General features: G+C 41.6%; 1 protein-coding gene across 3 annotated transcripts in view; it reads right to left on the bottom strand.

Moving 5' to 3' along the window:
- Window positions 1–10,747, bottom strand: part of LOC112582713 (melanoma-associated antigen B1-like) — a 37,523-nt gene extending 26,776 nt beyond the window's left edge. Inside the window, exons 1-2 of one of the 3 annotated variants that reach the window (XR_006640621.1) lie at window positions 9,377–10,747; window positions 3,867–4,221 (exon numbers count right to left, since the gene is read on the bottom strand). The gene's annotated coding sequence lies outside the window, so the exon portion shown is untranslated. Of the gene's footprint in view, window positions 1–3,866; window positions 4,222–9,376 lie in introns of those variants that run through there. The other 2 variants (XM_025277609.3, XM_045164418.1) reach the window with 2 other exon arrangements.
- Between the last annotated feature and the right edge of the window lie 5,206 nt (window positions 10,748–15,953).

Below are 15,953 nucleotides of genomic sequence, written 5' to 3'. Positions count from 1 at the left end.
GAATTTCTTAGAATTTAATTTTACATTTTTGAATTAGCGAAGCATACATGGTCACTTATAATTCTGTAAAACACAGACTACAAAAGATGGGGAAACAAAATACCATCCATCTTACTTTCCCTCTATTTCTTGATCCCACATATTGCACTGCTTAATTTTTTCATATTGCCAAGGAAATAACATATTGAAATGCCAGGTTATCTTGCACCAGCTGACTAAATAAGAGTGAAGCTTTCCCATTTGTTTTACACAACAGAAAAACTGTTATCCTTAAGACAGATAAACAACAGTGTGACTCATATCATTGGTACACTTAGATTATAAGCTTTGAGGAGCAACCTTTTAAAAGTAGCAAGAACATAAAAACACAGATTTATCTCTAAATTCCTCATACAGAACACAAACCCCAAGGAATTATACACTGTGCACCCTCTGGGATGCCCAGTTCTATACTACATATAGAACACTGAATGCTATCTTCAGCCACAAAGTACAGAATTTGGCTCAGCTTCATTAGGTGTGGGAAGAATTGCTGGAGGAACACTGGGACATCCGCTGGCTTGGGCCCTCTCTTCCTCACCTCTCAAAGCTGTGATACCCAGGATCTCTGATAGCTGACAGAAGAGGTGGGGTTGGGGGAGGGGGAAGAAGCCTGGCAGGGTGTTCTACAGTCCTCATTCAGAGTCTCCTTCTTCGTATCTCTCAGAGTCTGACACTCCTCCCTTTTCCGAACTGTGTCCACAAGCCTCCAAACAGAGTTCACCTCTTAGAGTTCGGCAGGGGATAAGTCCGGGAAATGAGTGCATGGGTGACGCTTTGTGTCGCCATCTTTACTGCCCCATGCCTCGTTCGCACTCGGCGCTCTCCCGGTGACTGGAGTTAGGGCCTAGGTTTCCTTCATTTACAGAATCAAGTAATCGCTTATCTTACAGAATGTCTTAGATCAAGATATACCGAAGAAATCGGCCTAAGAGAGTTGTAGGAACCTTCCCCTGCCGATCACAGAGATGAGACCTTGGGAGTTATCTTTGTTACAGGACGGGGGAATGGTCCCTGGAGTCCACATTCAGGTCCTCACCTTGCCTACAGATCAGTTCTGGGAATCCACTCTTAGCCACACGAACACGCTGAACATCAATCCGAGCTCTTCGCAACCAGCACGGAAGTTTTACAGAGACACTTCTGGCTATGGCTGCCCTGTGCATGATCTCTGAGGGATGATGGAAGGGGTGGGGCTCTGTGGGGACCCGTCATTCAGTGTTCAGCAGTCCCTGGGTCATCCCTTAGGTTCCTCACCATGCCGTCTGTCAGAGCCCAGGACCCTTCGCACTGAGGACTTGAGTCCTCCTGCCCCCAAACGAAGCCCTCACCTCTCCGAGTCCCTAGTGGGGAATCAGGGCACTTCTCTGTGCATCTCTCCTTGACAGGGGGAGCCCCACTCCATGAGCCTTCCTCCTTGGTGGGCGAGACCCTCTCATCAGCACTGATGGTCCTCATCTTCCCAGTGGTGATGGCCAAGATGCCACCCTCCTAGGAACTGGGGTTCCATCCATTCCCTCGCTGAGACCAGACAGAAATGAAGAGGCTTCTCATCCCTATAACTCTGCCTGGAGCCTCTGAGGTTAGGAATAGGGGCAGGGGTATGTAAAGCCTCCTCATTTGTGGGTCTAGTGATACTTCTTTCTTCACTCAGGGACCTCACCATGGTCCTGGCCAGTCCTGGGACCTGACTCTCCAACCTGAGATTCTCCCTCTACTGAACTGAGGCCATTCTTCTTAGAATGAGACTTTGACCTCACAGAGAACTACAAGGCTTATAAGAGGGAATGTCCTGTCTGGGCATTTTAGACCTGAGAGAAAGTTTGGGCAGGTCTCTGAATGACCTGTATTTTATGGTGGTTGTCTCTCCAGTCCCCACTTATGGGGGCCCATATTTGGCTCTCTCTTGGATTAAAAGATTCCTGGGGAACACCACATCCAAGCAAACTCTTGAGCAGTGTCCCTAATGCAAACCTTACAGTTTCATGTCCCAGACTTGATCTGAGATGGGTAAAATAACACAGAAGGCAAGGGGCAAAATGGGGTGTGTTCCCTGAGAAAAATGCTGCTCCATTCTTTTCAAAAGCCAGAGTCAGTCTCTTTTCATGACTTGTTTTAATTGATTGACAGGCATATTTTTCAAACATTGTACTGCATGTAATCATGCGTCACAAATACTGTGTTTCGTTACAAACTGAAAGTTTATGGTAAACCATGCATTGAACACGTCTATGGCATCATTTTCCCAACATCATGTATTCACTTGGGGTCCCTGTTCCATATATTGTTAATTCTTTAAATATTTTAAACTCTTTCCTTATTTTATTTCTTATGGTGCTCTGATCAGTTGTCTTTGTTACTATTGTAACACACTTGTAATTAAGTTATGTGCATTTCTTAGACATCTTCTAGTAAGTGTACAATAGGATTAAAAACTTTTATAAGCACTGGGAACCCCCCAAATTCCTAATGATTTACTCTATGGCAATTTTCACTTTACTACAGTGATCTACAACCCAAGTCACGATATCTGAGATATGAGTACAATTCTAAAGGAAAAAAGCCATCCAAGATGGTTTTGTGCTATTCTTATTGAGGTTATTAGACACTGCACAGAGAGACGATCTTACTGTCACTATCATCTGTTTCTCTTCTTTATTCCTGTCATTTATTGATATAGCCTTCAAGGCTTTGTGCCTGAAGAAGTGTATTGGAATATATCCCGAGTCCTTGCTTTTATCCCAAGATACATTTGAGTGTTAAGGAACACAAGCCCTGCTTTAGGGCAAGAGGAGTATAACAGCATCGGATCTAGAGGAATTCAGAGAGGAATCTAATTCCAGGCCTATCAGTTACTAGTGTTCCCCAGCAAGGGCTCACTGCCCGATGCACCTAGAAGCCAATACTATGGAACAGGCTTTTGAGAGACAAACTTTAATCCAAGGTGGAGGAGCAAGAAGACAGGAAGTGGGGCTCTGAAATCTGTCTCCTCAATCCAGAGTTTTAGGTAAAATGAAAGGGTTTAGGGGAACTGCAAACTTGGAAGCTAATTGGCTAGTCTTAAATTAGTTCATGTAAGCTATTCATCGGAGAAGGCGATGGCACCCCACTCCAGTACTCTTGCCTGGAAAATCCCACGGACGGAGGAGCCTGGTAGGCTGCAATCCATGGGGTCACTAAGAGTCGGGCACGACTGTGCAACTGCACTTCCACTTTTCACTTTCATGCATCGGAGAAGGAAATGGCAACCCACTCCAGTATTCTTGCCTGGAGAATCCCAGGGACAGAGGAGCCTGGTGGGCTGCCGTCTATGGGGTCGCACAGAGTCGGACATGACTGAAGCGACTTAGCAGCAGCAGCAGCAAGCTATTCATGCTGCTAGAAGCCAGATTTTCCGTATTGAAGGACTTCATACAGTTCTTCCCTGGCAACATTCCTACTCTCAGAGTTTCACAGACTGAACCCTCTTGGTTCTGCAGTCATCCTGGAAACATAGGTTCCTTTTTGGCACATGCATAGTGCTGCCTCTAAAAATAACTCAAGGTTTGATTAATCAACAACCTGTTTTAAGGAGGCAAAACCACTTTAAACTGGTCAATGCTTTATGCTTCAATCCCCCCATTTCTCTTTGTACATTCTTCAAGCTTGTGGGAAATCATCCTCAATTTGGTTAATGAGTCTCAAATTCTGTAGAAAATGATAATCCCAGGTCCCAGAGTTTTGTACCTCCAGGACTGGAGTGTTACTTATGCACTGACAAGGTTGGATTAATTGGTATTTAAGAAAGGTGATTATCAAAGGCTTTTTTTCCTTCACATGTCTTTTCAGGCTATTGCTTGAAGTTTGGCGTTTTGGTGCCTGGATGGAATTTATTACTATTGGGTCATCTGTCTTGGCTCTTCCTGGCCACTCCTCAGCCCAAACTGAGCTCTGCAGTTGACTGACCAATTTCTCCCACTGTAGTGCTCAAAATAGTTTACATTTGGCCAGCAAACAGAGCCTGGATCTACTGTCTTTAAACAATGCTTGCTGCCTCTTCCCAGCCTTCATGGATTGAAGTGGACATCAACCAGCACTCTTATCAGGAACTTGAGGTCTCCCTGGAAAGCCCTTGCATTCATGGGAGCTGTAGGAAAGCCTTCAGGGCTTCTCTATCTGTGGCTCAGAGCGCTTAGTTCCTCTCTAGGGAGAAAAATGGGCAAACTTGAGGCATCGCCCCTTAATTTAGGACCCAATTCCATCTCCTAGTTTGGTTTCTGGAAAGCATTGGCTGTATGAGTTCCCTGGAGAAACCACTGAGAAGAATGGACAGTCTCAAGGTGACCAGCTTGGATCTGAGGATTCACTTAAAAAACCCTGAAATGTTTTCCCTTATTATATGTGGTTGTCAAACTGTAGCTCGAAAGGCACGCATGCTACCTAGCTTCCAAGATATCTGTCCCACCAGTTCCAAGACTGGAGCCCATTTGGTCACAGGCTCCTAATGTTTCTGCCTGGCCATGTGCTGAGGGCATGCTTGTCTACTGAAGAGGGTCCTATAGAAGTTCAGGCTCTGTCTCAGTCTCCACGTAGAAAAACTTACCTAGTGAGTGATTGCATCACATTGAAGAAAGTGAAAGAGGAAGCTGTCTTAGACTCAGGCAGAGCTGACTTTCAGAGAGCAATTCAGGAGCACACACATTCAAACACCGATTTCCTCACTTCCTTTCTGAGCATGCTGGGGTTTAATCTGTCTGGTAGATGACCAAAATACTTTACCCCTCCAGCAGAGATCACCGACAAGCAAATCTAGATGTCTGGGCAATTTCCAGGGGAAATACATTCACTCCAAGGCCTCTATGTACCCCATGGCCTTTAAGACCACAACCAATGGCTATTTTTCCTGGTAAAATTTCATTTTTAACATCACACATGCACAAATATATAAAAGTAGTTCAGTACGACCTCCCTGCTGATACAGAATAGGATTATACTCTTTAGTGAGGAAACACCAGAATGTGCTCTATTGTATGAAATTCCTTAGCCAGATTAGGGTGCATTTTTCTGTGTGGTGTGTGTGTGGGGGACATTTCCTGCTTTATACTCCCTCATCTTACATTTATGCTCATACCACAACAAGGTAATCAGGGCTGGTTTCATTAAGAATACACTCGTGTGGAACTCCAAATATCATAAGAGACTACTACAAACAACCATATGCAAATAAAATGAACAATCTAGAAGAAATGCACAGATTCTTTGAGAGGTACAGCCTTTCAAGACTAACCAAGGAAGAAATAGAGAACGTGAGTAGATGGATCACAAGTACTGAAACAGTGATTTAAAATTTTCCAATAAAATGTCCAGGACCAGGTGGCTTCTCGGGTAATTCTATCAAACAATTAGAGATTCTATCAACCTCTTCCAAAAAAAAAAAAATACAGAGGGAGGAACACTCTCAAGCTCATTCTATGAGGCCACCATCACGCTGAGAGCAAAACCAGATAGAGAAGCACACACGAAAAGAAAAGAAAAGAAAAGAAAATGACAGGCCAATATCACTGAAGAACACAGATGGAAAAATCCTGAACAAAATACTAGCGAACCAAAATAGACAGTCTCTTCAATAAGTGGTGCCTTGAAAACTGGACAGTTACATGTAAAATAATGAATTTAGAACATTCTCTAACACTATACACAAAAATAAACTCAAAATGGATCAAAGACCGAAATGTAAACCCAGATTCTATAAAACCCTCAGAGGAAAACCTAGGAAGAACACTCACTGTTTGACATAAGTTGCAGCAGTATTTTTTTCTTTTAGTAAAATGGTTTTTGATCCACCTCCTGGAGTAATTAAAATAAAAATAAAAACAAACAGGTGACCTTTAATGAAAGTCAAAAGCTTCCACACAGCAAAAGAAACCAAAAACAAAAAGACAACTCACAGAATGAGAGGAAATATTTGCAAACAACAGCACAATAATCTCCAAAATATATAAATAGCTCATGCACCTCTGTGTCAAATAAACAATCCCATAAAAAAGAAGGCAGAGTGTATAAACAAACATTCCTTCAAAGAAGACATACAGATGACCAAAAAGCCTATGAAAAGATGCTCACCATCACTAATTATGGGAAAAATGCAAATGAAAAGTACAATGAGGTATCACCTCACACCAGCCAGAATGGTCATCAACCCAAAATCTGCAAACAACAAACGATGGAGTGTGGAAAAAAGGGAACACTGTTGCACTCTCAGTGGGAACGCAAATTGACACAGTCACTACGGAGAACATTATGGAAGTTCCTTGAAAAACAAAAAATAGAGTTACCATATGATTTACCAATCCCACTCTTGGTACATATCCAGAGAAAACCATGATTCATAAATATACATGCACTCCAATCTTCATTGCAGCACTATTTACATTAGCGAAGATATCAGTTCAGTTCAGTTCAGTAGCTCAGTCGTGTCCGGCTCTTTGCGACCCCATGAATCGCAGCGAAGATATGGAAGTAACCTAAATGTCTATCAACAGAGGAATGAATAAAGCAAATGTCGTAAATATATACAGTGGAATATTATTCAGCCATAAAAAGAATTAATTAATGATATGTGCAGCAACATGGATGGACCTAGGGAATGTCATACTAAGTAAAGTAAGACAGAGGAAGACAAATAACATATGTTATCACTCGTAAGCGGAACCTAATTTTTAAAAAAGGACACAAATGAACTTGCTTCCCTGGTGGCTCAGCTGGTAAAAAATCTACCTGCAATGTGGGAGACCTGGCTTTGATCCCGGGGTTGGGAAGACCCCCTGGAGAAGGGAACGGCTACCCACTCCAGTATCCTGGCCTGGAGAACTCCATGGACTGTATAGGCCATGGGGTCGCAAAGAGTCAGATAAGACAGCGACTTTCATTTCACTTCACAAATAAACTCATTTACAAAATACAAACCGACTTATGGATATCAAAAACAAGCTTATGATTACCACTGGAGAAATGTTGGGGGAGGGATACTTTAGGAGCCTGAGATAAACATACACGACTGTTGTGTCTGACTCTTCGTGACTCCATGGACTGTAGTCCACCAGGACCCTCCATCCATGGAATTTTCCAGGTCAGAATACTGCAGTGAGTTTCGATTTCCTGCTCTAGGGGATCTTCCTGACCCAGGGACTGAACCCACTTCTCTTGTGTCTCCTGCATTGGCAGGTGATTCTTTACCACTGTGCTACTTGGGAAGCCCACATCTACAACTAATATATATAATAGCAATAACCCCAAAGTGCCTACTGTATAACACAGGGAACTGTACTCAATAATCTGTAGTAATCTGTATGACAAAAGAGTCTGAAAATGAGTGAATATGTGTATGTATAACTGAATCACTCTGTTATATACCTGAAACTAACGCAACATTTTAAATTAATTATACTCAGTAAAACGCAATAGAAAAATCATACTACCATAATATCCAGCAATCTGACTCCTGAGCATATAGCCTGAGAAAAATCATAATTTGAAAATGGAAGAAACACCCCAATGTAAATTGCAGAAATATTTACAATACCCAAGACATGGGAGCAACATAAATGTCCATCAACAGAGGAGTAGATAAACATGTGGTCCAGAAATACAAAGGAATATTACTCAGCCATAGGAAAGAATGCCATTTGCAGCAACATGGATGGACCTAGGGATTGTCATACTAAGTGAAGTAAGTCAAAGACAAATATATCCTTCATATGTGGAATCTAATTTTAAAAAGTGATAAAATGAACTTAATACAAAACAGAAAACTTACTGATCCTGAAAACGAACTTATGGGTACTAAAGGGGAAATGTAGTGAGGGAGGGATATATCAGGAGCTTGAGATCAATGTACACACACCCCTATATATAAAATATATAACCAATAAGGACCTCCTGCATAGCACAGGGAACTCTAATCAATATTCTGAGATAACCTATATGAGAATAGAAACTGAAAATGAATTTATACGTGTGTGTGTGTGTGTGTAACAGCATTACTTTGCTATATGCCTAAAACTAACACAACATTGTAAAACTATACTCCAATAATTTTTTAAAAATAGAATACCTGGGCATATATCTGAAGAAAACCATAATTTGAATAGGAACAAGCACCCCCATGTTCCTTGCAGCACTGTTTACAAGAGCCAAGACATGGAAACAACCTAAAGGTCCATCAACACATGAAAAAGATGTGATACATAAATACAATGGAAGAATACTCAGCCATAAGAAAGAATGAAAGAATGCCATTTTCAGCAACATGGATGGACCTAGAGATTGTCTGAGTAAGTCAAAGACAAATACTGTAGTATATTGCTCATAGGTAAATCTAATTTTTTAAAATGACACAAATGGACTTATTTACAAAACAGAAACAGACTCGCAAAATTTGAAACAGACTTAGGGTTACCAAAGGAGAACTTTCTGGGCAAGGATACATTAGAAGCTTGAGATGAACATACACATACAACCAATATAGAAAATAGATAACTGAACAGAACCTCCTATACTCAATATTCTATAATAGCCTATATGGGAAAAGAATCTGGAAAAGATTGAATATATGTGTAACTGAATCACTTTGCTGTACACCTGAAAATAACACAAGATTGTAAATCAACAAATCTCCAATAATTTTTTTTAAAAGAATATCCATCTGTAACAATACCTCTGTGCTGTCACCTTAGGCAAAGGGGAAAACCCCCATCACCTCCATACAGCAAGGTTTCCAGTCCAGGAGCAAGGTGTTTTATCTCCCGATTCAGAGGACCCTCATTAATTACAGGTTGCATGAAGTCTCACCACATTCATCCCATAGCCAACTCCTACTAGCCAATCCCAACACATAAAACAGTCAGACACAGACAAACATAGGCAATTAAATCCAAAGGCCTGGAACCTTAAGCCAGTGTTCAGAGCTCTAACCCAATCATTTGAGCACCTCAGTAGCGCTAACCTCTGACATTGTCCTCTTAGGTTGGGTCTTTAACCCAGGACTGTAGCCTTAGGATTCGAATCAGACAGAAGAAACTCTCCTAGGTGGGACTCTAACCCACAGTGGTATTGTCGTTCTTCAATCAATTCATCACATCTGACTCTGTGCAACCAAATGGACTGCAGTATACAAGGCTTCCCTGTCCTTCACTTTCTCCTCAGGTTTGCTCAAACTCATGCCCACTGAGTCAGTGATGCCATCCAACCATCTCATCCTCTCTTAACACATAGTCCTGATGAGATTATTAGACTACAGGCACATTCTAACTTCATATAGCACATTTAGTAACAGGCATATTTTAAGGAGTTTACTCACCCCAAAGATGTCTGATCCAGGAGCTGTTTCCTTCCTTAAAAGTGAAAGGAGCCCCAGAAGCCAGAGGAGCCCAGAGTGCCATGGCTAGCAAACAGGAACCTGAGAGCCAACTCTCTAGACAAACTCAGTATAGGTGACACTCAGGGTTGGTGTTGAAGGCCCACCAGGGGCTACAGTGCATCAAGCAGATGGTCACAAGTCCTAAACCTCAACAAGGCTGCCCAAACTCACGGAACATGGGCTCACTGCCCGATGCTCAGAGAAGTCAACACTTATGGCAAGAGTTTTAGAGAAAAGAGCTTTACTGCAAGGCCTACAAATGCAGGACGCAAGGTATCAAATCTCTGTTCAACCCAGGAGCCTGGGTGCAATCTAAGGGGTCAGGGGAATTTCTAACTTGGAAGCTAATTGGCTAGTCTTCAATTAGTCCCTTTTCGCTACTTAGGTTACAGGAAGCCAGGTTTTCCTCATTGAAGGAGGTCTCACTTTGTAAATGGCCGGGGGCAATATTTCTCTTCTCTGAGTTTTGCAGACTGAAGAGCTTGGCTCCGGGGTCATATTGAGGTCATGTGTTCCTTCTTGGACACATGCAGTTCTTTCCTTGTAAAATGACTCAAGGTGTGATTAATCAACAATCTATTTGAGAAGGTCAAACCAGTTTAAGCTGGTCAGTTGTTTCATATGCTGTTTCACTAGCCCCCTGAACCCCAGCACATTACCAAAACTCCTAGGCAAAGAAAATCTCAGTGAACTAAATGTTGCCTAGCAAAGAAAATCATGTAACATTCACGCCAGAGGATGTGACATAGAATGTGCTTGAGGTAGAATCTTTCCCAGTTGGAAACAACTCAGAGTTCTTAGAAATTTTGTCATTGATCAGTATCTTCCCTCCCAGATACCCTTTCATCTAAATAATGAATATTTCCACGTATTTAAGTACTAACAAAAATCTAGAACTTGCCTAGAATTTGCCCAATTACACACAAGATAAAATAATCAAGTAGGTCCTTAAGGAGAGGTCTCTGGCTCCCTCAACTCAGTGTAAAGGTCACCAGTCCAGGAGATTGTGGATTCTCTGAGGCCCTCCATCTGAGGATCTGACCGTGCTCACCACTCCCACTGTCTGGAGTAGCCCACCAGGCAACTTCCCTTGAAATGACCTCTCGCTGAAGGCTCTGCGTTTTCCTAAGGCTCTGAAGCGAGACTGTGTATTAAAAAATGGAGATATCCGTTTGCGGACAAAGGTCCCTGTACTCAAAGCTATGGTTTTTCCAGTAGTCATATATGGATGTGAGAGTTGGACCATAAAGAAGACTGAGTGCTGAAGAACTGATGCTTTCAAACTGTGGTCTTGGAGAAGACTCTTGAGAGACTCTTGGACAGCAAGGAGATCAAGCCAGTCCATCCTAAAGGAAATCAACCCTGAATATTTATTGGAAGGACTGATGCTCAATCTGACTCCAATACCCTAGCCACCTGATGCGAAGAGCCGGCTCATTGGAAAAGACCCTGACGCTAGGAATGAAAGATTGAGGGCAGGAGGAGAAGGGGGAAGCAGAGGGTGAGATGGTTGGATGGCATCACTGATTCAATGGACATGAGTTTGAGAAAACTCTTGGAGACAGTGAAGGGCAGGGAGGCCTGCTGAGCTGCAGTCCATGGGGTCTCAAAGCATCAGACACAACTGAGTGACTGAGGACGCACACACACACACACACACAACACTCCATGATATGTATATATCATATATCTATCCATTGATACATCAACGGACATTTAGGCTGCTTCCCTGTATCGGTTATTGTGAATAATGCTGCAACAAATACAGGAATGAAAATATCTCTTGGAGAGTCTAATTTTAGTTTTTTTGGATTAAAACCCAGAAGTGAAAAAAAAAAAAAAAAAAAAAAAAACCCAGAAGTGGGCTTGCTGAATCATATGGTAATTCAATTTTTAATTTTTTGAGGAACCTCAATACAGTTTTCCACGATGGTTGCACCCATTGACATTCTCACTAACATTATAAAAGAGTTCTCTAAATGCTTGCACTTAATCATCTTACTCTGTCCTGGAGAGGGAGCAAGACAATCAACTTTTCAAATGATTGTTGTGGTAAAACCACTTAACATCAGATCTACTCACTTAAATATTTAGGCACACAATACAGTAATGTTAAATATAGGCACAATGTTACCCAGCAGATCTCTGGAATTGCTTCATCTTGCATAACTGAAACGTTATACCAAGTGAAAAGCAACTGCTCATGCACATGCACATGCAGTCACCATGTGCAGTGATCTTGAAGCCCCCCAAAATGAAGTCTCTCACCGTTTCCATTGTTTTTCCATCTATTCGCCATGAAGTGATGGGACCGGATGCCATGATCTTTGGTTTTTGAATGTTGAGTTTTAAGCCAGCTTTTTCTCTTCTCTTTCACTTTCATCGAGGCTCTTTAGTTCTTCTTTGCTTTCTGCCATAAGGATGGTATCATCTGCGAATCCGAGGTTATTGATATTTCTCCCTGCAATCTTGATTCCAGCTTGTGCTTCATCCAGCCAAGCATTTTGCAAGACGTACTCTGCATATAAGTTAAATCAGCAGGGTGACAATATACAACCTTGATGTATTCCTTTCTTTCTAGTTGACGTAGCTATAAGTATTAGCTATTGTATTCTTACAATAATGTAAGCTAGAGAAAACAAAATGTTATTAAGAAAATCTTAAGAGAAAATATATTCACAGGACTGTATTTATCAATATTGTAATTTTACAGCATGCATTTGCAAGAATTGTCTGTAATTGCCTTATTGACAATATTATATATATTGTCAATAAGGCAATATATATATTGCCTTATATGACAAAAAGACTACGGATGCAAAACACTAAATATCAACAATGAAAAAATAATGTGAAAAGCAATTCGTAGTTAGTTACAGGTATAATGATTCAAGCATCGATAATGAAGAAGCAGCAATATGATTGCTTTATAGTAGACTAGTGTAACTGATAGGATTGCTTCATGGAAGCAAAGCATATATAGTAATGAATGGATCACTAAAAATTTTTATATCCTACACTATTTCAGTCATATTTATAATAAAGTGCTGAAAATATTTTTACTTTAAGAGAAAACACTTACCTGTGATGACAGGCTGATGTGCCGTTTATCCATTCACAAGAGAGAGATGGGACAGTGTATAGTAATAGAATTCTATCACACCACATTTTTTTTTTCAGAATTAAAGGCAAATGTTTAATGAATCATGTTCAAACACAAGCTAGTCAGTGAAGAACTTTAGGTTCAAAGGGCCAGATGTTCTACATCCCTAAGAAACCGCAATCAGCTTCTCAACCTGACTGAGTATTTTCACACTGTATCTTGCTGCCACAAAATTAGTTGCGCATTTTTGAGTGTTGATCTATCACTAAAAGCACACCACATTTGAGTGATGGGATATTTGTCTTTGTCTGACTTCACTTAAGGAGAAGGCGATGGCACCCAACTCCAGTACTCTTGCCTGGAAAATCCCATGGACAGAGAAGCCTGGTAGGCTGCAGTCCATGGGGTCGCTGAGGGTTGGACACGACTGAGCGACTTCACTTTCACTTTTCACTTTCATGCATTAGAGAAGGAAATGGCAACCCACTCCAGGGTTCTTGCCTGGAGAATCCCAGGGACGGGGGAGCCTGGTGGGCTGCCATCTATGGGGTCGCACAGAGTCGGACACGACTGAAGCGACTTAGCAGCAGCAGCAGACTTCACTTAATATGAAAATTTCAAAGATGTCCATTTTCTCCACTTTTACTCAACATGATTTCAGAAGTCTTAGCCGTGGCAATCAGAGAACAGAAGAAATAAAAGGAATCCAAGTTGGAAAAGAAGTGAAACTGGCACTGTTTGCAGATGACATGATACTAGACATAGAAAAGCCTCATGTTGCTGCGAGAAAACTACTGGAGCTCATCAATGAATTGGTCAAGTTGCAGGATACAAAATTAATACCCAGTGATTTTCTTAATGACATATGGGAAACCACCTGTTGCCTCTTGTTTGCAAAAGCTGCTTCCCCTATTATTTAGATATTTTGAAGTCAAACCTCTTTCTGAAATTATCAGATCATCCTTTGCTGGCATTAAATTTTCCAGCTTTAGATCCTTCACCCACTTTTGCTTTAGGTTGTCATAATGACTTTGCTTTTTCCTCAATCATGTTCGAGTCTATAGATATGCCTTGCTTATAGCAATCCTGCACCCACATACAAGCTATATTTTCAATACAAGATAAAAACTTATTTCACAAAAAGCACAAGTTTTTCACACCTGCTGGTGTAGCTGCAGTGATGGCTTCATAAAGTCCCTTTTCTTTTTCTTACAGTGGTCCTTATGCTGGATTCATTCATCTTGAAATGGTGGCAACCATGACTGCAGAATCAAACCAGTATACAAGGAGCAACTCAACTTTTTTGTATAATGTCATGACTTTCTCTGCTTCGTGAGAGCACTTCCAGCACCACTAGGGGCACTTCACATGAGTCCTATTGTGTTACTCACAGTTTACAGTATCGTACTAAACAGAGTAAGAAATAGCTGTGAACCACTGGTGATCACATTTGCTGAGATAACAGTTTAGTATAGAAACTGTTCATCATAGATGAATAATAGTGCTATTCATGATCCATAAGTGCGTGTGTGTGTGTGTGTGTGTGTGTTGTTCTTACCCATTTCAAGTGCAGCTGATCTAAGTTGTATGCTTACCTGTGGTACTGCAATTTCTGAATTGGATTCTGGACCTTCTATAAAGGTTATTTTGCTACTTATATACTCTTAACATCTGGGTTGCTGAGGGGAAACAGGGGCTGGGAATTCCCGTTCCACTGTATTGCAGATGCCACACAGACAAGACCTTTTTTTTTTAATTTCCCAATAGGAACAATTTCACTCACTGTCCATTATCATTGGCAAAAAACTCCCAATTCTCTTGTCCTGTCATCTTGTTCTGAACCACAAAAGGAGATTCAAGGATTTCTGACTCAATATAAAAACCTTTGTACGTATACTGAAATACAGCAATAAATGGGATATACTTTGTTCATAAACACAAATACAGAAGTCAAATTAACCTTCAATTACAAGAAGGGTATTTCAATAGTGCCACAAAGAAAGCCCTAAACAGAAAAAGATACATCTCCCAGTTACTGAGGTCAAGCAAGAACAAAACAAGACATAAAATGTGTTCCCTTCAGATCCACCTTGACACTCAATTACTTGGAATACTTACTTCTCTTTTCAACCACAAGATGAAGGATCTTCCCTGGATGTCACTATGTGGGAGGAGCTGGCAGACTTGGTTCTGGAACGTGCCCTGCCCATGGCGGTAGCGCTCTGTCTTTCTCAGCTCTCAAGGCCTCTCTCTACCTCATCCCATGATGGAATTCAGGACCTCCGAGGGCTGACAGCAGCAAGTGGACACTACAGAACCCCAGTGGTTCTGGGTGGCTATTTCTTTCCCTTCTTTTTAAGGGGCTTCACATATATATTTGACAATTCCTACTCTGACCTGAGATTGCCCTCCTTAGACCAAAGGTCTCACGTCCCTGACAACTGTACTGAGACAACAGAGAAAAGAGATGTTCGGCTTGAGAGCTCTGGCTGAAGCCTTCTTACACCTAATATTCTGGGGCGTTGCATTCCTCAGTCCAGTTGCATGGGTGTCTTCCTAAAGGCCCTTGCCCCTTTGATTAAAGCCTTCTTGGGAAATGCCACATCCCTGAAAGGCCCTGAGTACTTTGTGTACTGCGGACCTTGCAGAGAAGGAATCCCCGTCCTAGGAGTGATAAGAGATAGGAAATCCATGGCATAAGTAAGGGAGCCCAGGCAGAGACCTGGGAGGGAAACAAAACGTGGTAACCTGTCCCTTCTCTCCTTCAGCCAGACTTCTCAGGCAACCTCTGTTCTAATAAATAAACTTTATATTTTAGATCTAATAGATATTTTTTATACAAAAGAATGGCTGTGAGATGATGTTTTTGAGTCCCTTACTGATCTTATAAGCATATCTGCAAGTTAAAACGTTCAGATCTTTTGATTTCTGAACCCTCATATGTATGGACAGATGACCCTATTGTCAGCAAAAATACTATCTCTTTTTTCCTCTCTTCATATGTCACATTATTTTGGCGTTATTATTATTATTGCTCTGGCTATGTATTACAATCTAATAGTTGGACCCGAGAGTCCCTCTTCTTAATGCCTCATACATTTCACAGTAATGAGAATAAAAAGGGAATTAAGGGCACAAGGTCAGATCAGGCTTGCAGGAGTGAGAGGGTGAGCTTTAGACTAACTCAAATCAAGGGCCTATGGCCATCCCTGTCACTTAAACAGCCATGGAGAAGTTTGTCACATCATTCAACTCTCTGAGAGTGCCTCGGGCTCTTTAACCGTGAAGGGAGTTTGACAAGCCCTGTCTGGAAGGACTGCTGGCATGTGGTGGTAACTGTAAAGCATCTGCCACAGTGCCTGGCAGGCACCTACCATACCCCTCCCTTCTCAGGACTGGTGGCTATACTTTGCA

This window comes from Bubalus bubalis, chromosome X, assembly GCF_019923935.1.
Source record: "Bubalus bubalis isolate 160015118507 breed Murrah chromosome X, NDDB_SH_1, whole genome shotgun sequence".
In the NCBI taxonomy this organism is placed as follows: Eukaryota; Metazoa; Chordata; class Mammalia; order Artiodactyla; family Bovidae; genus Bubalus; species Bubalus bubalis.
This window is presented reverse-complemented; position numbering and strand designations above follow the sequence as displayed.